Raw genomic sequence first — 27,545 nt, forward strand, 5'->3', positions numbered from 1 at the left:
GAGGAAGCAGGAGAGGGTGCCCAGGATATCTGGGACACCCAGTTGCCATCCAGAGCAAATGGGACATTCCTTTGAAGTCTCTATCTCCATGTTGTTGTTGTTGTTGTTGTTAATTTAACTTTTGAAAACTTACAGATAATTTGAATTCTATTCCATCATTTAACTGTTTTTCACGTGGCCTCATATATACCTTCCAAGAATATTTCTTTGTGCCTTCAGAATAATACAATTCTGTATTTAAATATCCCAGTAACTTGACTCAAGTAAGCGACTTGATGCATATAATGGCAGGCACTGGAGGAGGCCAGTGAAGAAGGCAGTGCTATGTGTGCGTAAGCCCCCATCCTCAACAGTCAGACCAGCTCTATAGAGGCCATGCTCATCCTGTCCTGTTGGTCCAGATCCTTTGGTCCAGAATGCCTAGTTATTTCACCTGTGTGAACAAACACTGGCTATCTTGGAGTCTGTTTTCTTTTATCAGCTCTCATAAAGTAGTAGACATAGAAAACTAATCAGAATCCTTAAAACATAGTGTTAAATGAGCAAATTTTATCTGGATTTATCATTAATTGAAATCAGGTTCACCTCACAGAGCTGAGAAATTATTAACTTGAATTGATCTAACCATACAATTATTTCAATATTTCCTTGTCGTACACGTTTGTTTATTACCCTTCAGATTGAGATTTATTAACCAGAGGTTCATGGGCTTCCTAGGGGTCCATGATTGTCCTCCCGGGAATTTGTGATGAAGTGAAAATTTGTATACAGGTATATCAGTGCACTGCTGAGAGAATCTATGACTTTCCTCAGATTTTCAAAGATGTCCTTGACCCCTGCACCCCCAGAAAATTAAGAAATTGTTTCAGAATAATTTGGCTTTTTTGTATGACACGTATATATTTGATATTAAGTATGATTCAATCTTTTTATGTTATTACAAAGAACACTAAAATGTATTTTATTTTTTTAATTTTTTTTTAATTTACTATTATTTATGCCTGCAGCACCTGGTCTTCCTAGGTAGTCTCCCATCCAAGTACTAACCAGGCCCGACCCTACTTAGCTTCCGAGATCAGATATCGGGCTTGTTCAGGGTGGCATGGCCGTAGACCATGAATCGTGGCTCCACTGGGGCGTGAACCCACTTCTGAGTGTAAAGCAGACGTGCTAACTGCTACACTATGGAACCATGTCCCTAAAGTGTATTTTTAAAATAAACAAAAATGTCCTGACCTTTGACTGTGATATACATTATCAGGATTACTTTTTCATGCCTCACACTTAGCCCTTGAGCAAGCTCTTCAGGTAGAGGTTCACTAAATGTGGCTATTCTTCAAGTCAATATTTTAAAAACAGATCTTACAAGCGTCTAATGCCTCATATTGGACATTAAAACCTTCATCCGGACCCTGTTTGCATTTTCACTGAAGCTGGATTATATTTTTAATTACTCTTTGCTTTTCATTACTGCAACTGAAAAATAGTTGGAGGAAATTTTAAGTATGGGCAAAATGGTTCTGTTTATTCAAAGTTACAAATTGGATTTTAAAGGGTTCCATTTAGATATCTCACTCTACCTACTTTGCTTCATTCCTATATGATTCCTTAAGAACTTTTATTTAGCGTCCCAGAAATTTTCAAAACAAATTCTTTTCTTAAAATTACAAAGCAGGCATTTGTAAATTTTAAACCATCTTATGAATGTAGTTCTCTTACATGCAGCCCTATTTAAAACATTTTACCATCAGAATATTCTAGAAACTCAAATATTTCATCATCATCTTAACTAACTTCTCACACCCCTCCTGCACCTGGAAAGAGCTCCCTGTGTCCCAATTTTTCTTTCAAAAAACACGATCTCTGTATTTATGTGATACATGAAGCCTTTGGCTCACATCTTGTAGACATTAGCTTAATCTTATCCACACCCGAGTTTTATCGTAATTACTCAGCTCCAGAGAGGGGGTTGAAATTGTCTCTTCCTATTGCCAGCTACCGTTGCTTCATATTTTATTTCAATCTTTTGTGAGCTGGGAAACTAGAAGGTTAACTTTGGGGAAAGGATCTGTACATGACAGTAAATAGGACCTATTTACTATAGGGCATAAATGAGGGGCTCTCCTATGACAAAGTCTCCTGTGGGCTTTGTGACTGCTCTTTTTCCTTCTCCACACCCTTTTCAGTTATTTCTGGGACATGGCCATGGTCTAAAGATTTGCAATGACCAAAAACCTTATCTCTAGAGAGGTGGACTTTTATTGTAGTTAGTTTTTCTTTCTTTCTACCTTTCTTTTTTCAATAAATATTTATTGATCACCTATTATGCACAAGTACTCTTCTAATCATTGGAGATATATAATAGATGATCTCATTGATCTTACATTCTAGCAGGAGGAAATAGCCAAAAATATAAATAAGTAAAACACATAGAATGGCAGATGGTGATAAGTATAATGAAGAAAAATTAAGGAAGGGAGAGGGAGAAGGAATGCTGGAAGTTGCATTTTAAATGGTCAGAGAAGGCCTCGCTAAGAAAGAGGCATTTGAATATCCATCTGGGGGGAGAAAATTCTGAATACATGCAAAGACCCAGAGTTGGGAATACATGGGAGAAAATGCATAGCATGTTTAAGGTGTAACAAGAAGTGTGGCTAAAGCAGGGAGGTCTATAGGAAATGAGATCAAAGCAGTTATAGGACAGATCCTATTGTACTTTGTAGATCGTTATAAGGTATTATATATACATGTTCTAAATGAGATAAGAATCTATTAAGGATTTTGAAACAAAAATAACTGCATGAACTGACTTACATTTTAGTAGGACCACCCCGGCTGTGTTTATTAATCAGGTGAGAGATGGCAATGGCTTGGACCAGTTGAATAGCAGGGAAGGTGGTAAGAAAAGATTGAATCCTGGATTTATGTTGAAGGAAAAACCAACAGGATTTCCTAACAGACTGTGAGGAGTCTGAGTGAAAGAGAGAGTTGATGATGTCTTAGCCTGGATTCTCCAGAAAGCAGACCCTGCGTGAGGATTCTTATTGGGGGGTAAGGTTCCAGGGAGCACAATGGTGGGATGGTGGAGTGAAGCAGGGAGTGGGGAGAGTTAGCTGCTATTAAAAGCAAATGGTTGGTGATCCCATGGGACCCCCTGTGAATTCAGATGATATACATCTCAGCACCCTTGCTCTAAGAAGGAGGAAAGGAAAATTTTATCCATTAGCTCTTATACCCTATAGGTCAGAGTGTTAATCCCATCAACCTTCCAGGTTTCTTGTGCATGGATGTTGAAAGAGTTCCCAGATATTAACAGAAAAGCCCCAGGATGGAAGGTGAGATCCTGTACTCCTTAACCAGTAACTCCCCACTCCCTCTCTCCCAGGCAACCGCTAATCTGCTTTCTGTGTCTATGGATTTACCTATTCTGGACATTTTATATAAATGGAATCATGTAACATGTGACCTTCGTGCCTGGCCTCTTTTACTTAGCATAATGTTTTCACGTTTCATCCACATTGTAGATGTAGAAAGTGTGGCCATTGGACAAGTGGCCCAATGGGAAAACAGATGGAAACAGGCCAAGCTTCATGGACTTTCAGGACTTTTCAGGCAGCTTCCTTTCCAACACACTGGTGCAGAGTGTGGCCCCACTCAGTGTCTAAATGCCTTACACTTTAGGTATAATAATCTGGACACCGAAAATGGCCATACTTATTCTCAGAGGCTTAGAGCCATGAAACTACTTTCCCATGTCAAAAGGTCTTAAGAGTTCCCGACTTGTGAAGGAGAATGTTTCTAGCCAGTTGGCCAGAGAATACCATGTGCTTGCTTACTCCTGCTGGTCCCAGAGCAATCTTTGTCAACTTCCAGAAAGAAGTGACTTAATATCAGTGCATGAGCCATTATTCATAACTCTTTTGCCCTTTTAATTGCTAATACTTACTCAAAGGGCTTTTCTCCGTTATAGGGAAGCTGCAGAACTCAAACAGTATCCTATTTGTAATGGTGTTTCTTATCATAAAATTGGCTTCTATATCTTGTTTTATTTCTCCTTTATTTTATATTTTTTCCAATTTATTTTTTTATGTGACATTGGTTAACGAAATCCAATAAGTTTTAGCTGTACACTTTAACAGTAAGGCATATATATATTTACACTATGTGTTTACCTCCCATAGTTAGATTTCTTTCTGTCACCATATTTGACCCCTTTACCCCGTCTATCTCTCCCTCCCCCACCCTTATCCTCTGGTAAATACTAGTCTATAGTCCATGTCCATGAGTCTCTGTTTGTTTGTCCTGTTCATTTGTTGCTTTTAGGTTTGTATCCCACATATAAGTGATATCATGTGATTTTTCAACTTTTTCTTTCTGGCTTATTTTGCTTAGCATGATTATCTCAAGATCCATCCATGTTGTCCAAATGGCAGTATTTCATCTCTTCTTATGGCTGAGTAATATTCCATTGTATATATGTACCACAGCTTCTTTAGCCAATCTTCTATCGTAGGACACTTCGATTGCTTCCATGTCCTGGCCACTATGAATAATGCTGCTATGAACATTGTGTGTAAATATCTTTCAGATATGGATTTTCAAGTCTTTGGGGGAAATGCCCAGTAGAGGGATTGCTGGATCATATGGTAGATCAATTCTTAGTTTTTTGAGGAAACTCCATACTGTTTTGCATAGTGGCTGTACCAATTTGCAGTCCCACCAGCAGTGTATGAGGGTTCCTTTTTCTCCACATCCTCTACGACATTTGTTATTACTTGTCCTGTTGATTATAGCTATTCTAACAGGTGTGGGATGGTATCTCATTGTGGTTTTGATTTGCATTTCTCTAATAGCTGGTGATGTTGAGCAGCTTTTCATATATTTGTTGGCCATTTGTATGTCCTCTAGGGAGAAGTGTCTGTTCAGGTCCTCTGCCCATTTTTTGATTGGATCATTTGTTTTTTGTTGTTGTTGTTATTGAGTCGTATGAGTTCTTTGTATATTTTGGATATTAGGCCCTTATCAGAGGTGTTGCGTGCAAATATATTTTCCCATTAGGATGGTTGTCTCTTTACCTTGTTGACAATTTCTTTTGCTGAACAGAAGCTTTTTAGTTTGATGTAGTCCCATTCATTTATTTCAGCTTTTATTTCCCTCGCTTTTGAGGTCATAAAGATCCTCTTTAAGTTGAAGGTCCTTGAGTTTAGTTCCTATGTTTTCTTCTATGTACTTTATTCTTTCAGGTGTTATTGTCAGGTCCTTAATTCATTTTGAGTTAATTTTGATGTGTAGTGATAGACAGCAGTCTAGTTTCATTCTTTTGCAGGTGGCTTTCCAGTTTTCCCAGCACTAATTGTTGAAGAGGCTTTCCTTTCTCCACTACACGTTTTTGGGGTTTTTTTGTCAAAAATTATTTGCCCATGTAAATGTGGGTTTTCTTCTGGACTCTCGATTCTGTTCCACTGGTCCGTGTGTCTGTTTTTCTGCCAATACCATGCCATTTTGATTTCTGTTGCTTTGTAGTATAATTTGAAGTCGGACAGAGTGATGCCTCCAGCCTCATTCTTTTTCTCAGGATGTGCTTCCATACAAATATGATGATTTTTTGTTCCATTTCTTTAAAAAAGGTCAATGAGATTTTGATGGGGATTGCATTAAATCTGCAGAATGCTTTAGGTAATAAGGTAATTTTAACTATGTTGATTCTTCCAATCCAAGAACATGGAATATCTTGTCATTTCTTTGTATCTTCTTTGATTCCTTTTAATAGGGTCTTATAGTTTTCATTATATAGGTCCTTCACATGTTTTGTTAGATTTAGTCCTAGATATCTTGTTCTTTTTGTTGCAATTGCAAAAGGAATTATTTTTTCCACTTTTTTCTGACACTTCATTATTAGCGTATAGGAACACTATGGATTTTTGAATGTTGATTTTGTATCCAGAAACTTTACTGTATTTGCTTATTGTTTCTAGTAGTGTTCTTGTGGAGTCTTTAGGATTTTCTATATAGAGAATCATGTCACCTGCAAATAGTGACGGTCTGATTTCATTTCCTATTTGGATGCCTTTGATATCTTTCTCTTGCCTGATTGCATTCTCTAGGACCTCCAATGTTATATTGAATAACAATAGTAATAATGGACAGCTTTGCCTTGTTCCTGATCTTAGACAGAAGGTTTTTAGTTTATCACCATTAAGTATAATGTTGGCTGAGGGTTTGTCATAGATGGCCTTTATTATGTTAAGTTTTTTTCCTTCTATACCAATTTTGTGAAGTGTTTTGATCATAAATGGATATTGTATCTTGTCGAAGGCTTTTTCTGCATCTATTGATATGATTATATGATTCTTATTTTTTAATTTGTTTATGTGGTGTATCACATTAATCGATTTGCGTGTGTCGAACCATCCCTATGCCTCTGGGATGAAGCCCACTTGATAGTGGTGTATAATGTTTTTAATATGTTGCTGTATTCGGTTTGCTAGTATTTTATTTAGGATTTTTGCATCTGTGTTCATGAGAGATATTGGTCTGTAGTTTTCTTTTTTTGTGTTATTTTTACCAGGTTTTGGTATCAGGGTAAAATTGGTATTTCTCCATTTAAAAAATTAACCAATATGCCAAGAAAGAAAGAAAGATAAGAAAGAAAGAGAGAGAGAGAGAGAGAGAGAGAGAGAGAGAGAGAGAGAGAGAGAATAAAGGAAGGAATAAAAGGAAGGAAGGAAGGATAAAGGAAGGAAGGAAGAAGGAAGGAAGAAGGAAGGAAAGAAAAAGACAGGAAAGACAGAAAGACAGAAAAGAAAAGACAAGAAAGACAGACAGAAAGACAGACAGAAGAAAGAAAGAAAGAAAGAAAGAAAGAAAGAAAGAAAGAAAGAAAGAAAAGAAAGGAAGGAAGGAAGAAAGAAAGGAAGAAAGAAAGAAAATGTGCTAAGAATTAAAAAGAGAAGTAGATTATTCTTCCCGTTAAGAATAAGGAGCTTACTTGTCAGCTATTTCTTTCCAACCCACTCTGGACTTAGAGGCAGAAGATATGTGGTCTAATTCTAGCTCTCCACCAACTCTCTGTGTGGGAGACTCTATTTGTTCAATTCACAGGATGAACAAACTAGTAAGATCTGCTACACCCACATCATAGAGTGGTTATGCAGATCTTGTGTGGTAATGCTAGTAGCATGAACATGAAATACCTGGTAAACCAGAATAAAGCCTTTATCACAGGTTAACTGTTATCACTGATGCAGTAGTGTGCAGCAGTCCTCACCTATTTTGGTACCAGGGACTGGTGCTCCTATGAGGCTCTAATGCCTGATGACCTGAGGTGGAGCTGAGGTGGTGATGCTAGTGCTGGGGAGCAGCTGCAAATACAGATGAAGCTTCGCTCGCTCACCTCCTGCTGTGTGGCCCAGTTACTAATAGGCAATGGACCTGTACTGGCCCACAGCCCAAAGATTGAGGACCCCTGTAATCGTGGGTCTGAGACCTGTGTGATCTGGCCTGATTTAACCTTCCGTGCAAGAACCACTCAGCCGCTGTTCGACTTGAGAGCTGTGCAGTTTTTTAAAGGAGAACAAACACTTGTCCTCTGTGCAAAAGGGACACTTAAAAGATTTACAAGGCTTCTTATCTTCTTCCAGAGCTGTTCATCCCTGGAGGGTTACTGTTAGTTGGGTACTGACAGAAATTCTGACTGGGGGCAGTCTCTGTCCCAATAGGGCCCATAAATCTGTAAGAAAGATTTATCTGTTCTGTGCCAGATTTTTGCCGAAAGGCCTGTTAGTATTTCCAAACTCTCCAGATGCCCTTATTTAATGGTTGGCTGGCTTTCTTATGTAGCATAACCAAGTTGCCATTTCACAACTATCCGCAGCCCCTGGAATCTAAAACAACAAAGCCAGAAGCTCTGAAATATGCTCCACAAAGCATGAAAGAATCTCTTATGGTTCTGTCTGATTGAAGTTCTGTGTGACAGTAAAAGTTCTAACATATTCATGAAGAATTCCTTTTACTCATAAGAAACTTGGCACTTTACAGAAAGTGGGTCTCTCGTGACCAAAAAAAGTGGGTTAGCTTGGGGGTGCTACGCTTTCTTTTCACAGTATATCCAATATCTTCATTTTCAATACCAGTAAAGTAGGGTGGGGAAATATCTTGGGTAAAGCTACATCAGCTAAAAGTCATGGTGAAGAGCAGAGGATGGAAGTCTACCGCACAATAAGGAAATTATTGTGTGACTATGTGGAAAGACTATATTTATATAGGGAGAGTGGTTAATAGAAATGGAGATCGTATGTCAGGAGATCTTCCACCAGTCATGAACATTCCAGCAAGGCACTTAGTCTTTCTGTGTGTCATCTTCCGTATCCATTAAATGAAAGCCATAGGATGGCTCTGCTCTACTTCCGAGAACTAAAGACCAAGGAAGTTGTTGTTCAAGTGTACACTTCATTACTCAGGGATAATCTTTCTCACTCGGCAGAGTAAGAATACGGGTGGTTATATTTTTATCAAATATTGTGGGGAACATAGATTTATAATATAGGGATTTTGAGAGAATTATACTACAAAAACAAGGCAACAAAAACTAAATTCTTAATTGAAAAGCATCTACATCCATTCTTTGCTCATGTACCTTATACCAATGCAAGGGGAGTCCTTTCTGTACCCAGGCCCCCTGGTCTCCTAACCCTACCTTGACTCTCTCTCTCTCAGATCCTTTCCACTGTTATCCAAACAGACTCAAGTCTCTTTCTGCTAAAAAAATAAATCCTTCCATAGTTCTCATATCTTAGTCCACCTACCACTCCTACTTCCTTACCTGCCTCCTTTCTTCACAGCTAAACACTGATTGAATTTTATCATTACTTTCTTGATGTTTTTACGTCCCGTTCACTCTTTAGCTTACTTAGTACAGAGGCTTCTGCCCCCGTTACTCAACTGAAGAAGCTCTTGCCAGAGGCACCAGTACAACCTTTGTTGCGAAACCCAGGGGACGTTTTTAGATCTTTTCCTGAATTGAACCTTTGGCGGCTTTTGTCAACGACCGCCACTTCCCTTGGCCTCCTCTTCATGATTGCATGGTACCTCAGAGTGGATCTCTGCTCAGCACAAGAGATAGGGCTGCTGCTGCACGATGGGGGCGATGCTGAGAGACAGAGCGGGTTAGGAGTGCCACCTGCACTAGGAGGCGCCTAACAGCAAGCGCGTTCTTGAACGGAGCGCGCGCCTCCCTGACCGCCGCAGCCCCCTCCCCCTGCGCTGTGCAGATCTTCGTCTCCGTACACATGTGGAGAACAGATCGCCCGGGATTTCAGCGGGTCTGCCTTCCTGAGGGGAAACTTAGAAGAGGGTAGGGGATGAACTCCAGCCCTGTTGCTGCAGGTGGTCTCAGGACCACCATTGGTGCTGGTCTTCTCTGTCCTCCACCCAGCTCTCTCCTCAGCGGGCCTTGATGGCTCATCTGGTACGATCCAAGCTTGCGTTCCTGAGGGGCCAGAGCCTATGGTAACCATACCCTTCTCAGGCTGAGTTGCTGGACTTGTCCATTTCAGTCATAATCGAGCAAGGACTATGACATACTGGAATGAGTTACCTGAATTCCACTTGTATTTCTCCCTACCATTATTACATAACAGCTGGCCTATCTCTCGCTGCTGATAAGGATGTTACTCCAACCAAGATATTAACTCTTCCTTTGATTGCTTGTCCCTGGACATAAGGAGTCCAAAATGTCCAGATAGCAGTCATAGTTTGTAGTTCCCTGCAGAGCCTAGAATTATAGGGATGGGAAGCACAGAATCCCTCCCTGTGTCATTGGCCATAATGGCAATTAGGGCCACTCCTGCTTCTGCCCTTTGGTCCCCAGACCCATATATTCTTCCTAACAGGACATAACACCAAAATAGAAGTTTGTGTAATCTGCATAATGTTACCCTGTCATGGCAGAGTATTGCCTACAAGCTGGCACTTCATTTGTGCTTTTGGAAAGCTAGTACATTGCTCCGTAAAACCAATTGCTTCTGGGTTGTGTGGTACTTGACATGACCAGTAGATCCCATGACCATGGGCTCACCTCCCATCTCCTCCTCTGTGAAGTAAGTCTCATGGTCAGATGCTGTGTTGTATGGGATTATATGCTTGGATCAGACACTTTGAAATCTCCCAGATAGTGGTGCTAGCTGAAGCTCTAGAGGCAGGAAAGGTGGGCAGTTACCGAGAATAAGTGTCTACTACTATGACAATAAACCACTAGCCCTTCCAGGAGGAAAGGGCTCAAAGTTTAACTTGCCACCAAGTGGCCATGTGGCTCCCTCAAGTAATAGTGCCACACTGATCTCTGTTGCAAACTGGTTGGTGGTGGCAGTAGCCAGATCGGCTTTGATGAGTGGGCATCCGTGCTATTGACATGTAGTGTCCCCTCTGTTAATGTACCAATTATGCAAATTCTGGGGTAGTCAGTGACAAAGGCTGGCTACTGTCAACTGCTCAAATTGTTTTATCTGGATTATTCAATGCTTCTTTTATAGTGGCTGCTTTCTAGTGGTCATTAACATGTGATACAAAGATATTCACATTCCATATATTCATCCTCATGCATTTAGCCCAGACTCTTTTCTCTGAAAATTCCAGTCTTTTTCTTCTCAAGCCAATCCAGTTGCTCATGATCCTGTATATACTCTTATCTCTGGCTACTTTTCCATGAAATCTTCCCATTGGGAAGATTTTTCCTTGCTGCTGTCTTTCTAAGCCATTTCCACATGCAGCTGATGTCCATTTTAGCTAAACATACGGAACCAACATTGGCATACCAAATCAAATGATCCATTTAACCAAGTTCTGCTTTTCCTTTTTCCCTGGGCTGCTCATATGCAATACCTTATACAGCCATAGGTATGAGCCAAGGAAGGGACAGTGCTGCAACCTTGGCGACTTAGGGGTCTAGGTTAAGTGCTCATATATTTTATTCATGCTCTGTAGTCCTGCCCAGGTTTGATTTTTACGTACGATTTTCCATCTGATTAATTGCTGTTGAGTCAGCCTGCTATTATGGCAGTCAGTCCTACAGAACTCAGTTCATGAAGGGCAGTTTAGGATGCATGGGACTTGGTTTCCACAGTCAAACATTCGGTCTCATTGGACCCAGTAGCGTACTGCACTGCAGATGGTGTGGCCTTGCTCCAGAACTTCAGGGTGCTGCCTTATGATTCTCTTGTGAGGGCTTACCTTAAACCCCACACCATGCTACCTCTATTTCTACTATTGACACCTCCAGCACAACAGGGCCTACCAGATCATACGGCCTGAGTGCTCGTACCACAATCTGGCGTGCAGAGTCCTGCTCAGTTCCTACTCCAAACTGGCAGACTTTCACGTCAACTGATACATGGGCAGAGCAATCTCTTTACAGTATCCCAGTGAATGAATAAACCACAGTTTTTTGGCCCATTCTCACTGAGAGATAAATAAAAGTAGAACACTTAAATCCTGAGTTTGGTCTTCAGCTTTTTTCCCCGTGCACTGGATGAGGGCCTTCACATTTAGTTTTCAATTGTTTATTAATTATTCTCCACTTTTTCATTATCTATCTGTAGTAGCTTTAATACAATTTTATGAAAGCCGGCTAATTCCTTGGATGCTTCCTTTCACTTCTCTTACTCCCTCCCCAACTTAACACAGCCACATATACTTTTCTAGAGCATGAATCATTGCATGAGTCAGGGCAGTTCCTTTTACAGAACATTCCTCCAGGCCATCACTGGTGAGAGTTTTAGTGATTAGGCTGCCACCTCATGCAGGGACTGTTTCCCACGTACTACCCAGCAGGGATCCTCATCACCAGCTAACAGAAAGCGATCCATTTCCAAAACCCCATGTTACCTCTTGCTTTCTCAGACCTCTTTATGTACCATCTCTATCCGTTCAGTTATTCTGGGACAATGCTGAGACAGAGTTAGGGATGCATGTGGTTCGCTGGGGGTAACACCAATGAAGGATAAAAGGAGAAGAAGCAGGATTTGGTAGGGAGAGCCTCGAACTGTGCTGCACCTCTGACAAAGTTTCAGCCAGCCCAGTGGGGAGCTCTTGAGTGACGACTGCCTGTTCGAGGACCCCCACATTGGGCATAAGGGCCAGAGTCTAGTGCCCCTGCCATGCTCAGTCATTGGCTGTGGGTTTCCCAGAAAGAATAGGCCCTTGATTCAAACATGTGACAAATCTTAAACATGCTGCAGATGGAGGCTGGTGACTAACTGCCTCTTGACAGCTAAACAGAAAGCTGTTTCTTGCAGGGTGATCGGAGTGGCACATCTCCATGGCTGCCACATCTTCTCTGTTTGCACTTCCTTGGCTTTCTTTACAAGCTTCTTTTTCCTCTACCTAACACTTAATTGATGTTGTTTCTTAGGTTCTCTGCTCACGCCGCACTTTGCCGGCTTTCTTGTCTACTCCCATTCATACATCTAGTGAGACTCTAATGAATTTCAATTTCAGACCCTTAGGCTAGATCTCTTTTCTGAGCACTAGAGCTATATCATTGAACAGCCTATGCTACAGATATGCTACAGACCCCTATCTTTTAGCATTTCCGAAAGTGACTCTATTATCTTCTAGGCTGAAACTCTGTAGCTTCCTCTCAGTGGATGGGTCACCATCTACCCAGGTTCTCAAAACAGACAGTCTAGAGTTATCCCTGACACTGTCTTCTCACTCATCTCTAATATCGAATTCACAATCGTTACCTCTCGAATCTGTCTCCATTTTATTCATGTTATTGCCATCAACGTTCACACCACCATCGTTTCCCACCTGAACCACTGTAAATGGAATTTTTCCTGTCCTTATTAAATACGGCAGTCAGAGAGATATGTCTAAAATGTACTGTGGATGGGATCTCAGTTCTCTGTTTAAAATACTGTCTTCAGTTTCTTTTTCAGAGTCGTGCTGCCTGTGCAATTGTTTTATCTTCTCTTCTAGACTATTGGCATCCGAGGTCAGGGATTGAATTTTATTCACCTTTGTTTCACTTACAATGCCTAATCTAGTGCTTTGCATATAGGAGGTCACAAAATTATCCTGGATTGACATGAATCTTTAATGTGCTGGCTAATAGATACTTTTAACCAATAGCCATCTTCTCCTGGATTCTCTTAAAAACAGAGTCTGAGGCAAAGGTTGCACTTCCCGTTGTGTCATTTGGTCCCTTCAATGGCTTCTTGGAAGGCCAGTTCCATGCCCTATTGGGAGGCTTTTCATTTGAGTGCAGAGCAGACGAGGATGCATATAAGACGTGGCCAACAAAATGTCCCTGAACTTAAGCCTGTTGTAACTGTTACTCTAATAGTTTTTGAAATATGTTTATGCTAGGAACACAAAACCGGTGGCAGTTTTCGTTAAGAGAGAGGCCTGAAACAGGAATAATTTTTAAATGTAAACAGTGACATTCATGAAGAAGATTAACATACAAATTGAACAAGTCTTGATCTTTCTCTTAATCAAGAATAATTTGCAAAGCCGTACATGGTTTTCAAAAAAAATCAGTATTTTCACATATGATGGATGTTATGATCCAAAATTAAAAGACTGTAAACTCTCATTAAATTATTCAATACGGTACAAAAGAGTCCATCCTTTTAAACTGTCATTCTCTGTCCTCACATGTAACTCATACCTATAATGAAAGTTGCTCACCAGTGCACATGACAAAAAATACTTAAGTTGGAGGAAGAATTCTTTTCAAACAAGTGGTTTTACCTACTAACAAAAAAAGACTTGAGAACTTGGACATACTTCAAGAGCCTCTGAATGTTTTTCTTCAGCAGAAATTCCAGCCCAGACGTTCAATAACCCAGGTTTGTTTTCAAAGAGGAAATAAAGAAACAAATTTCATAAAGACAGGCCAATATTTGAAAGCAATTAATCATGACAGGTCTGAGGATTTTGCTTCATTTTATTATTAACCCTAATACAGATTTTAGTTTCAGATATTGGAGAAGAGGAGGGTAAAAAAGTCTGGAAATTGAAGATAAAATTCAATATAAAGGGGACATTTTAAAAGCCATTCAGAGTGGAGGAAGAGAAATTAAAGGATCAGCCAACTGTCAGAGGACACTGTGAAGTTAGCAGATAACAACAGGTGACAAACAGAAGCCTAAGGAAGAGCTAGTCATGGACTTCAAACTGTGAAAGCAGTATTGCCAACCAAGATCCACCGACGTACTGGTGGAGCATCTGCTTTAAATTAATTCATACCAACGAGCCCAGATGGTGCTAACGCGAACCGCTCATAAATCTCGGAGGGCACTATGTGGAATTTTTGGGAAATCGTGGAAAATAAATGTTGAACCAGAAAAATAGGATCGCTTAATTCTAGTTTTCTAAAAAAAAGAAAAGATACTTCTTATTCACTGGGTCACTTAACTGTACTGAGCCTCTGTTTTTCTGTAAATAGAGGACTATTTACTAGCCCTGTTATCCAACAGAGTTGTTTTGAGAATCAAATAAATAAGACATGCAAGCTAATCATACATTCTAAATCAATATAAAAATGTTAGCAATTCTTTAAAGTTCTTCCTGCTTTGCATGTCCATTACCCTTTAACGCTGTTACAGATTTTTAACATGTTGCATGATGGAAAAGTTTATGTCCAATTTCCTGAATAGAATGTGAGACACTCAAGAAGAGAGACTGTGGCTTATTTTTTTATACCACCCCACAATCCAAAACACTGATTAGCACTTAATGGATGTTTAATAAATATCTGTTGAACGAGGCAAGATTTTAAAAATAATCTCAGCAGGCTGTGCTACGAATAAAAAATATGCAGGATGATATTTAAATGAGATAAATATAAAGCCTACCTTTAGCTCTAAATAATAAGTTGCACAGTTATGGGGGTAACTGTAAAAATAAATTGGTAAAGTCCTAGCCCAGAGTTCATGGTAAAAACCTCTGGGAGCTGTAGTTAAGTATCAAAACAGTCAAGAGACAGATGAGATTTCTAAAAATACTAATACTGATTTTACTAATAGTACATGGCATCGAATTGAGAAAAATGATAGTCTCCTGCATTCAGCGCAAGTTGAATCACACTGTAAAAGGGAACTGACAAACTAGAGTGAATTCAGGTGACTGCCATCCAAGAGGGTACACTTTGTGCCATGATGTATTGAAAAGAGTTGACAGAGTCCAAGTAGAATCTTGGGGAAGAGAAAAATAAAAGACAGACTTGAGCTATCTCCAGGTATTTAAAGGCTATCCAGTGGTGGTGCCCCTGTAGGCGAAACTTAAACCAATAAAATTTTACTTCCAAATTGGATTGACACACGCCATTTTGAAGTTCAATGTAAGAAGGAATGTTCTAAAGACAACAGCTATTTAGCAATGGAGCAGACTCTACGAAGATGGAGAGACCAAGTCAGGGGCGGCATTCAGGAGCTGGCTGATGTTCAGACATTTCTTATAGTCTTCTCCAAGCTGAGCATACAATATACAGTCCTTAAACATTTTTCACGGATGAATGCCAAGGAAAATAAATAATCACATTTAACTATGAGTATATGCCTACTCTGCCCAGTAGAATTTAGAATTGGACCAGTCTTTGAAAGTAATGATATCCAGATTTAATTCATTGTGTACTCCTATCAGTTAAGTTTTTGAACATATACTCCTATTATACACATTTGTTTATAAATTCTATACTATGCTAATGTACTAATCAGCACATCTTATATATGTTTATAAAACACACATATTATAAAGGTGGAAGATAAAAAGAAATGCCGACATGTTTTCTTTCCACAGTCAACGGGACACAGCCACCCAACTTTGCAGAGCACTGGCAGACAGTTACAGAGCTCGACATACTTCTATCTCAGATATGTGGAGATTTCGGACCCTTCCTGATCTGAATTACCTACATATTGATCTTAAATTTTTCTATTTCCCTTTTCCTATATAGACAAAACTAGTTAGGATCTTTCTGAAGAAAAAAAAAGAAGGTTAAGTGATTCTCTTGAATTTCCATATATGTTTTTTGCAAGCCTTTTATTTAAAAAAACAAGTTTTAAGTCAGTCTCCTATTGATCCTGCATGATTTTGATTCAGTTTTTCAATCTCGTGTCTCAAAAACAGGTGGGTTCCCTTATAAATAGAATACATTTTACAAAATTGCAACTGCATGGTATTATATTGAGAGGAGAAATTTAAATGAATGAATCAGCAGGAACTGAATCAATAATTCTTACTCCTTTCCATCAAACTTTCAGTCAAATCCCTAAATCCCAACATAAACCCAGAGGCCTTGTTTGAGTGTTCAGATGTTCTTTATTTCCCCAATATCTTCTCCCTTTCCTGGGAGAATTGAACTATTTTTAAATGAATTATTATGCAATACAATCCCACACATTCCCATGATTATTCTTTATCTTGGACACTCTCTTCTATGACCTTGTAAGTGACTACAATTTGTTCATTTGGAAATTTTTTGAATCACGTTGCTCCGACTTAGTGAGCTTTCAGCCAACCAGCAGAGGGAGCATCAAGAGACAAGCAGGTTTCATCTCTCTTTACTTTTCAGTTACCTAAGGGAGCCAGAAAACCCCCCAGCATTCAGACCTGGTCCTCGGTGGGGAGAAGCACTTTTCTAGCTGGGCTTTAAGCAATAGCACCCCTAGGAATCCAATGTCCTGCCTGAGATTTCTTGGGACTCCTATAGTAATAAAGGAAGGAAGTCTCTTTGGTACTAGTTCTTCCTGAGCCTGCAGTGGCCTCAGGTTTCTCAAATCCTAAAGAAATAGACCCAATGGACTGAGGTAGGTGGGGCTGGTGAGATGTAGAGAAAAAGAAAGAAGTTTCTTCTCATCCAGCTTTCACTTACCGGATCTGTTTCTTCTAGCAAATACAAGACAACACTGGTTTACCAAGTCTCTTACTGCTCTGCTCCCTGAGACCAAGTCAGTAAGCTGCTACATCTGTTTCTTCTTCTGCAAAGAAGACGTCATCATCACCATCATCATCATGATTTAAATTATCCTGCTACTACCATCATCCAATTAGTAACTTCTATATCTTGCACTTAATCTCATTTAATTTGCATGTCGATCAGACCTATGAAGCAGGTTTTATTGTTCCCATTTTAAAGGCAGGAAACTGAGGCTTAGTAAATTTCAGGAACTCAGTCAAGGTCCTACAGCAAGAAGGGAGTGGTGCTGAGACTGAACAAAGCCTCTTTGACTCCAGAGCCCCACCCTCTTCAGCTGCCTAGAGAAGTATTGCTCTTCTTAGAGTGATACCATCTCACAGTTGTATTTTACCGTACAAAGCACTTCAACTTTTATTATACCCACCTCAGAATAATTCCATTAAGTAAACAGGACAAATATTAACATCTGCCCCTGCACATCCCTCTTTACCTCTTTAACCACCATTTAATTTTTGTTTTAAAAAAACTAAAGCTCAGGAAATGTAAATGATTTTTCTAAGGTCACATAGATAATAAAAGAAGTTTGGATTACATGAACTTTATTTAGTTCTGTGATGTCTGCTCCATGCTGCTTTGTCTGCTAAAAATGGAGACCCAACGTTACCTCTAACTAGCACTTTAACTCTAAAATGGTCACTTAAACCCTGAAGTTTTTGCAGATGCAAAATAGATGGGAATAGCAATAATAATAATACCTACTGTTACAAAGATCAGATGAAATAACCTACGTAGGTGTTTATGGAATAAGTAGACAATCTACAAACCAAGATAATTTTATTATTAGGACTATCCTGGGTTAGAAACTAAATTGTCTGGCTTCTAGTAAAATTGAAAGACAGGGCAGGTTAGTGTTTAATACCGCCCATCTTCCCATCTTCCAGTTCCCAGGTCTCACACGCTCTCTTACTGCCTCTGTCCTCCCTTTCAAAACAGAAATGTTGGCTGCAAAGGCATTTGAAGGTATTTAAGAAGAAGGAGTTCTTCCACATTTACCTACATTTTAAGATGAGGCTGCTTCTCTCCACAGTCCCATGAGGTGGCATTTACCTCCCTGAGAGGCCACCCACAGCTCCTTCTCCCCTGTTTGGGACTGGAAGCAATTTTCTTGTACTTTAGACAGAAACCTTGAAAGCCAGGTGGGCTGTCCTTATACTTCCGTGAACTGTCCCAGTGCCCATTTGGTAAAGTTGATAACAAAGATGAATGAAGTATTTTAAAAGGAAGAAACAGAATCTTTGCACTGTTCCAGGACATGGGGACAAGAACGTACTGCTTTTTCCTGCAGTTTGTGAAACGAAATAGTAGGCTGTTTCCATTCTTTTAAGAAACTCTGTGTGTGTGCACGCGCACTTGCATTTCGTGGTGTGGAAGATATAAAGAGCATTGGGAGGAGCAGGTAACCATTTTCTTGCTAGATTTATTCATTCAATTCAATATTTTGAGGGCTAACACTGTGCTAGGCAATAGAAATGGAATACCGAACAGGACAGATAATTCGACCATACTCTCACGGAACATTGATCAAATAATTATAAGTTTGGTGGGTGTCATCAAGGAGGCAAATAGACTTCCATTACAACTTTATTTCTGAGCATACTGCAATGTCTTGAAGTTATTACTTATAAAGATCAAGCAGTGGCTACTGTCGCTTTTTAGAGTACTCCAAATGATTCCCAAAGATGAAAAACTTACATTTCTTAAATAGTAACTATTCTAAAAAGAAACCAGTCTTGGTCCACAGTCTCTCTAAAGCCCATAGAAAAGGGAAAAGATACATACAACATATCCTGACCTCAGCGACCACTAGATAGTGCATGTAATACAGTAGAAGGTAGGATCAAAGAAATGTGTTTTATAGGGATAATGAATTCTGCTGACTTTCTCCTTCTGGGCTATAATAATTTTGGCTTCTTTTGTAATCATACCCTGTTGGAAAGCCACACAGCTTGGACTGATTTTTGCCTACTACAGATTTTGGTATCCAAAAGTACATCTCCATGACTAAGGAACTGAGCAGTCCTAGGTTGGCTGGCTTCATAAAGAGCACTTAAAACTGAATTGCACAATTGTATGACCAACTGGGGTCTTAGCATCAATCTGAATTTTCTCACTGACATCCAATTTTGAGAATATCATATTGCATGGGAAAGAACAAAGGAGCAGTTATTATGATTTTCATGAACTTACATAGTTTTAGTATTGGAAAAGGGACTTGTAGAGCATCTACTTTAACCTTCTACCCAATGTAAGAATCTCTTGTACTTGATTTGTGATATTCATCCTTTGAATACATATGGTAAAGGAGATTTATTCTCTCATTTTTGAAGAATTCTGTTATCCTTTCCTACGTTGGAGAAAATCTACTACCATTGGTCTTAGATGTGTCCAGCAGAGAATCCCAAGGATCAAATCGGAAAGAATGCCCCTTCTATTTAGTGGCTTTCTTCCTTTCCAGTATAGTCTTCTCTAGGTTAAACATTCCAGTTTTTACCTCCATTCTATATACAATATGATCCTCTGAACTGCTTCCATTTTGGATTGGAGAGATCGAGAAGATGAAAGAAGAACAAAATGTTTGTGTCTCTTACTTACCACATTTGCTATTTCTCTCAGTTTTATAACATCGGTAGGTTGATCAGCATACCACCTGAGCCCTCATTCATAATGATAATTAAACTGCATGGAGCTACTTTAATTGTAAAGATAAAAAGCAGAATTTCTCCATTAATATTGCCAGATGGGGTGGCTTGCCAACTCATTCTCCTTGGTTCTAGAAAATGTCCAATAAACTAATATCGACCCTGAAATTAAACTCTGGGTTTGAAGAAGCTGCCATGCTGTTGTTACAAGAATATATTATTTTTTTATTTCTATTATGCTACTAATTTTAGTAACTTTGGCAAAGAGAATATAAAAACATGCAGTCCCTAACTTAAAGGGTTGTATTCCAGAAGTCAGTTGTTTGGGTTGTATTTTGCATGCATATTAAACTTTCTGCATAGCCTACCAAAGACTTTTTAAGCCCTAAGTGCCTGACATTGTAATATCGTACCACAAATCTCGAGATTTTTGCTTAACATGCATCTTAAGCACCACCAGAAATATTCTAGCATCCACACTATGTTTAACAATGTTTTTCTGAATTAATATGTCCAAGCAACTACTGGGAACACCAGGAACATTTTCACGCTTTCCCTCTCCTATCCAACTGAGTTAAGGACTCCTTGCCCCAGTCAAATAAATTAAGAAACCTGGGCTCCTTGTGACCTGAGCCTGGTGGTGGTTGGGAAGGTGAAGTACAGTGATAGATGCCACAGACCTTCTGGTAAAAAGTATACTGCACAACTATACTTCTCAGTCTTTACTGCTTCTACTCTGACTCCCATTCTTCCATGTCAGTCTGATTCATAGACTCTTCATATTCATTCTCAAGCGCGCTCGCGCTCTCTCTCTCTCTCTCTCTCTCTCTCTATTTTCCTGGGGGTCACAATAAAGTTTTTCACTTTTGCTTCATTTTTCCCATAAGCACTCTCCAAGGTTTTAACAATTCCTAAGGTATTTTTCCCCCAGTGGGTAGCAAAATAAATAAATGAGTGAATGAATATTACCAGTCACAAAAGGGAAACGAGAACTATAGAGAATCTCTCTAGTGGCATCCTCTGTTCCTCAGTCTCACTCCCCAGTCTCTATCTCACTGGAAGGTAGATGCAGAATCACCTGCAGAATCACCTTGACCCTACTGGTGAGTCAAGTAAAATACAGGAAAAGCCAGGACAGGTTATTCTAAACTTTAAGGGAAAGGAAGTGATGTCTGCCTGTCATCCGACCTTTGATAAGAAAGCAGAACAAAGCTTCTTGTGGGAGTTGGAAGTGAGGAGCTGGGACCTAACCTTGTTGGTATTCCTTTTGTCCCTCTTCTCTTTTCACAAAGGAACAGGTGTCCTGACCCGTCGTAAGCCAGACGCCCACCGCCACCTTCTCTCCTTCTCTTCTTTCGGACACATGCTTGACTATTGCAGGAGCACAGTTCCTTATCCACAAGTGTGACATTCAAACGGATCTGAATAATGACAATTATTTGGTGACTCATGGCAGCAGAACTTAGCCCAAATTGATGTGAGGTTATTTATAGTCTTTATCTACTCATCATACGCTTCCTACAAAAACATCAGTCACCAATGTGACTGTGTTTAAGGTACAGCCCCAGATCCTGCTTGGGTGAAATAAAGTATATTATCTTTCTAAAAGATAAAAATATCTGCATTTCAAAATACATCTGGCTCCAGAAGTTTCTGGGGAAGGGATTATGTGGTCCTTTATGCCCTATTTTCCTGCATCTTCCTCTTTCCAGCAAAGTGTGGAAATTAAGAGCATAGACCCTGATGCTCCAGGCTGGATTCAAATCCTGTTTCTGACATCAGTTATGTGTGACCTTCAATTTGCTTAACCACTCTGTGCCTCAGTTTCCTCATTTGAAAAATGGGGATAATAATAGTGCCCACCTCAGTGTCATTGTGGAGATTAAAGTGGGTTAATCTATGTAAAGTGCTTAGAGTAATTCCTGGCACATAATAAGCACTTAAGTTTACCATTGCCATCATCCTTTGTCTAATTTCCCCATTATAAAAACCCTATCCTTGATTCTGTTTCCCCATAGTTTCCTTCCATTCTCTGTCGTAAAGAGAGGACCAAACTTTCTCAATTCGCATTTACTCTCTAACCTGTTAAAAATCTGGTTCATTATCCCATTACTCAGAAGGTCCCTCATGACTCTTAACTGCCAATTTAAAATAATCAGTTTAGTTTTTATTCTGCTTGATATTTCTGTGACATATGATATTTCTTCAACAAAAGACTCTACTCCTACCTCATCTCTATTCTACCTCTCCTTAGACTTGCTCCTTAAAGGTTGTCTTTCCCCAGGATTCTGTCCTTTGTCCTTTTTGCCCCAGGCTCCTTAGAAAATCTTATCCAGTGTTGTCTTTCTGTGTCTGGCTTATTTTACTTAGCAGAATGTCCTCAAGATTCTACGTGACTCCATTTATATGACGTATCTGAAATCATCAAATCATCAGATCGAAGAGTGGAAGGGTGGTTCCCAAGGGCTACGGGGAAATAAGAAGTTACTATTCAGTGGACATTAAGTTTCGGTTAAGCAAGATGAATAAGCTCTGGAGATCTGCTGTAGGATGCTGTCCCCAGAGTCAACAATATGCATTGTATACATAATGTATTATACACTTAACAATTTAAGGGAAAAGAAAAACAATTTAAAGGAGCAGATCTCTAGTGTTCTCACTACAGTATAAATTTAAAATAATTAACACTAATATTTAGAAAAAAATTGGCATTTTTGGCAGCTAGATGAGGTAATTTTTTAAAAAATTTTTTCTGTAAGGAAAAGCATATGTTCTACTCAGCTATCAAGACAATAATGAACGTTTATTAAGCATCTATTTATTAAGCCGTATACATAAAGCATACAGCAGTGGCCCAAATAAGCATGATTTATTTATTTGGCTTTTAGATTTAAATTGACTCGGAGCCTTCACAGGTCTCTAACTGCAAGCATTTTCACACCGCCATGCCTTTGCACATACTGCCCTCTTTGCTTGAAATGCCATCCGTACGCCCTTTCTTCAAGAGAATGTCTACCTTTCTCCATGTATATAAATATCGTATATTTATGGGACAGCTTGGTGATAGGAGTACTGAGTTTATGTGCTTCTCCAGTAACTCCGTCTCCTGGTGAGTGTGGTCCCAGCAACAGCTCCATTCCTACCAGCACACTCCATAAAGCTCTAGTGCAGCAGCCTGCGCCTTATTTTTCTCTGATCTGCTCTGACTCAGAGGTACTGGAAGGCAGGCTTAAGGTTTGTTGACAAACAAAGAGAAAGATAAATGTGAGCAGTGCAAGTTTTACAACCACATGACTTTATTAAGATAATTTCCATCCTGGCAAACTTGGGGTTTCCTCCTCTTCCTTCTCCTACCTGGAAATATAACATGAAGTTGGTACTGTTATGGTCCCCATTTTAAGGATGAGGGAGCCAGGGCACAGAGAGATTAAATCATTTGGCAAGGCATGTAGCCAAAAAGTGGCAGAGCCTATAGTTTGAAAATAATCTTAGAGACAAAAATGTGCTACTTGTCACTGAAGTTGTGTTAAGGAAAAAAAAACACTAAGAATCTAGTTTATACTTGTCCACTCAATGGTTCAGTTTTTCCTGCCTCCTAATGATAGGGTCTCTAAACTCTTTTTTTAGAGTATAATCAGTACTCTAAAACAATGTGTGTATATGCATAGTTTATAGATACATCTGCTGTATTAATATACCATGTAAATTATAGAACACACAAAAACAGAAATTCAAAGAGTATGAATTTTAAAAATTATAAGTGAAAGTTCTAATATTTTCTGTACCCTAAAGTATTGCTTTGGACACTGCACTTTGGAGACCCGGTGTAAAGTGTCAGATTTAATAGAAAAACATGTTTTCCTTCATGTACGGAAATAATATTGATCCCCAGTCAATATTTGCTCACAGAGTCACTATTCAGGGGGTGTTTGTTTGCCTGTCACATGCCCCAGGGCAGCATTAAAGACAAGCACTCGCAGTTTCGAGATGGCTATAACCCTAAGAACGTAGATTATAACACGCCACGAGTATACTCTGACTACTGTGCCCTTGGAACTGCTGGAACACAGAAGTTTTCAAGTTTGGGGCCATTTAGGAATGATGGGAAAAGGACTGAATTAACAACAGACAAGCGTTCTAAATAATTTGACCTCTGCCTGAAATAGCTATGGGACTTGATTGAAACAGTTATTAGCGAGGCCTTCGACTAAATTGCTTTTGCATGTATTGATTCCACTGATGTCATAATAATCCTATGAAATAAGTAGGGCAGACACTACCACCTTCGTTTTACAGATGAGCAAAGGATTAAAGTGGGTAAATAACCGTGGCTTCACCGTGGTATTTTGAACTCACATACTGCCTTGCTGAACCTCTTTGGGCTTTGCTTCTTAAAAACAACAACAAATATATTATATATATATATATATATATATATATATATATATATATATATATATATATGTTTGAACAGTTTTAGATTTATATTCACAGCTGTCTTTTAAGTTATTTTTTAAAATTTGTACAGTAATTTGTAGGCTCTTTTTCATTCGTAATACAATTATATATATTTTCTTTCTTGATCGAGCTTGCTAGATATTTGTCTATTTTATTAGTTTTTTTTTCAAAGAACCAGCTTTGATATTAGTTTATTAAATTTAAAAAATATGGTATAATACTTATGACCACAAAGAAATAGTAATTAGAATTTTTAGTCAATATATAGTAACTGCTAGGAAAAAATTTATTTCTTTGTTTCAATGACACTGAAAAGTCCCCTGGAAAATGTGAATGAAGATTTTTTTTCTTAGGTAGTTCTTGCAAGGAGAATCTTAACAGGTATACATGATCAGGTAGACATTTAGGTGGTTTTTTCTGATGAACACGTTTATGTGGGATTTATTAGATAAGCGCCGCTGTGATAATTTGTTGCTACAGAGATAAATATACACACCTTGTCTTCTAGTAGTTTTCAAGCCAATGAAAATTTATAGCCACTCTTTACTTTTTTCATTATACTCTGTTATGAGTCAAGGGCTTTATTAACAAGTTCTCATGATACTGGGCACTGGTTCCTGGGAGAGTAAGTGACTAGCCCAGACCTCACAGCCCGTGAGTTTGTATTCTGTCCTCCAGAGCTTACTTTTCATACTGGACCACACATCTGGCCCAAGGAATGATATTTACTCTGCTCTTTTAGAGTCTGAGAAAACATCATTCAGTGTTCTGGCATCATCTATATTTACTTGGCATGATTTGGGATGGAGTATAATCCTAGTTCTTGATGAAAGGATTTTCATGTGTTAACCTTATGGGTCATGATGCTTATGGAGTTATTTTCATTCATAGAGTGATTTGTGGAGGGAAATGTGTTCTAATCCTTCATTTAGAATTAAAATGGGTATACCCATGAGAGTTGGGTCTACAAAGTTCATCTTGATTTGAGAAATAAAATAAACAAACATTTCTAAAATATCTTGTTGGTTCAGTTATTCCAGTCCAAAACCCATTCAGAGATTTGTTCTATATCAAGGTTCCCCAGTTCCCCAGCCTTCCTGTGAGAAGGAGCTGTTTCTCATTTGCTTGTGGCCTTGAAGACACGTGAAAACAATGTCAGGGATGGTCCTCCTCGGAGCTCCAGGGGCCTGCCTTTATGGAAGTATCTGTCTTCCCAGGAGGAAACCAGACAATCTGAGCTTAAGGGTCAGACCAGAGTGCCTAAAAAAATAAAATAAAATAAAAACAGCCTTCAATAGATTCCTTCTCCACTTTCTCCTTCTCATCTCATCCTTTGCATCTGCCTGGATTTGTCAGCACAAGCTCCTAAAGTTTTGATTGAACAATGGCACTATACGGTTAACGCTACTAGACGCTCTAATTGCCACAGTTTCATTGGAAGGAAGCGGGGTTGGAAACCAACCTGAGGCTAAAGTACTTGGTCGTAGAATTCCCACAGCAAGAAAAAGGCATAAGAGGACTTGGATGACTGGTCATAGTTCCTGCAGCTATTAGTCATGGTGCGTTAGCGGAACACAATCTCAAAAAGTTATTTCCTAAATGCTTTCCAAAGACCTGGTTCTTCACACAGATAGTTTTGGCCAATTGTAATGACAGGGAGAAACTAGAGTATCAAAAAGAACAGAATTTATGCTTTAAGTTTCATTGTTTTGGATCAAATGTTACTTTAAAATAAACCTTCCCCTGATCCTAATTTTCATTTCAATTCCATAGACTGGTGATTTGAGTGTTGGAGATAGAGTTCTTAGAATCTGTTTATGTGGTATGAATACAGAAATGGTCTGGTTCTGAGTATTAGGATCATGTTAGTGTTTTGATATAAACTCAAAACCTTTCTAAGTCACGTGTTATTTTTTTGAGACACAGAAATTGGACTTTGCAAACAACCTAAATCCTTTTGTTTGAGAAACTTTAAATAAGCATTGAGTTTTCTTGCCATAAAGTTCTAAAGTACATCTAGAAAGCTGCTTTAAAAAGTAGCTCTGAAAACCTGAGGCTGGCAAAGAAGTTGGATAGTTGAAGGAGAAAATGATAGAGAAATCTGTTTTGTGGTAAAGGGAAACAAAAGGAGGGGTAAAAGTAATTACCATCAATTTAAAATTTTATATTAAATTTCTAGCATACAGTGTTCAAGACTAGCAAAAAAATTTCAGTTTTCTTTAACCAAACTTATGGTGTTAGATGTGTGTTAGAAATCCAGCATGTGGATGTCACCTCCTTAAATTTCAATAGCACAAAAGATGAGAATAGCCAGGGAATAAAGAAATAAACAGAGCATAGGCTTTGACAGTCGATGGAATGCCTGGGGCGCTTGAGGGTTACAGAGATAAGCTACCAAGGGGATTGAATTTGGGCGAGTCCTTGTTTTTACCCACATTACAAGTTTCATCTTGTTCTTCCAACATACTATGATTTTATGGGACAGTAAGTTTGAATGGAGGAGGAAAGGGACTGGACTTCAGGGTAATGGCCAGTAAGCCAAGGGCAGCTTGAGAGTAGCAGAAGTATGTCAGGAGGGGAGGAAGTGCACAAAAGGAAACCAGCCCCACTTCACAATTTAAGCTCTAGTCAGCCATGCCTGATCTTCAGAGTGTCATTTCTCAAAGTATAGCCCCAGGATAGCTTGCATCCAAATTACCTGTGAGCCTATTAAGAACCCATGTTTCCAGATGACATTCCAAATCTGTAGAATCAGAACACTGGAAATGGGGCTTGAGAGTATCATGTCAAACAAATAACCTCGGTAATTCTTACGCACACTGTTGTTTGGACCTCTGCACCAAAGAGTAAGTCAAGAGTAAAGTAAGAAAGTGTAAGTGAGAAAGGAACCTACAAACACCATACGTAAAAATGGCCACTGCTCAGGCTTCCACAGCCCTGAGGTTAAGACCCTCTCTGGAGTTGCCTTGGATCTTTGGGAAATTTTAAATGTAGCATTTTTGGAGAATCTCTAGTGTATAAGAGAAAGAAGGGGAGAATTGAAAAATGCCAGAAAAAAGAAGAAAAGAATTGAAACATGCCATTTACTAGGCCACTTTTATGTCTTTCCATTTCCCATCTTGAAACTGATAGTCTAGCCACACAGAGCTGACTGCATTTACCCAAATGGACTATACTTTTATTTGTCTCCTTGCTAGCTTACACTGGATTGCTTTTGTGAGACTGGTTTCTTAGTTTTGAGAGTGGTAGAAGGATAAAAACACATGCCTTATAGAGTCGTCATGAATATTACATAAAACTAACGTGTGGAAAGTATTTAGCGAAGTGCCTAGCATATAGCAAATTTTTAGTTTATGGTGGTTATTCACATTGCTGGGGACCAATCCTTCATTTTAAAGCTGTTCTATATCACCCAGACATTCTCATTCTCATCACAGCCCCGCCGTCTCTGACCTCTGCACAGGTTT

General features: G+C 39.1%; 1 protein-coding gene, 1 long non-coding RNA gene and 1 pseudogene across 9 annotated transcripts in view; 1 reads left to right on the top strand and 2 right to left on the bottom strand.

Annotated features, from left to right (window-relative positions):
- The window catches only part of TSHR (thyroid stimulating hormone receptor), a 102,012-nt gene that overhangs the window by 8,674 nt on the left and 65,793 nt on the right, over positions 1-27,545 (top strand). The gene's annotated exons all lie outside the window — the stretch shown is intronic.
- LOC120619572 (uncharacterized) overlaps positions 1-27,545 on the bottom strand; it is a 108,784-nt gene that overhangs the window by 7,402 nt on the left and 73,837 nt on the right. The window lies entirely within an intron of this gene.
- Positions 999-1,114, bottom strand: LOC120619870 (uncharacterized; annotated as a pseudogene).

This window comes from Pteropus medius, unplaced genomic scaffold (genome assembly GCF_902729225.1).
Source record: "Pteropus medius unplaced genomic scaffold, Ma_sr-lr_union100, whole genome shotgun sequence".
NCBI classification, from domain to species: Eukaryota; Metazoa; Chordata; class Mammalia; order Chiroptera; family Pteropodidae; genus Pteropus; species Pteropus medius.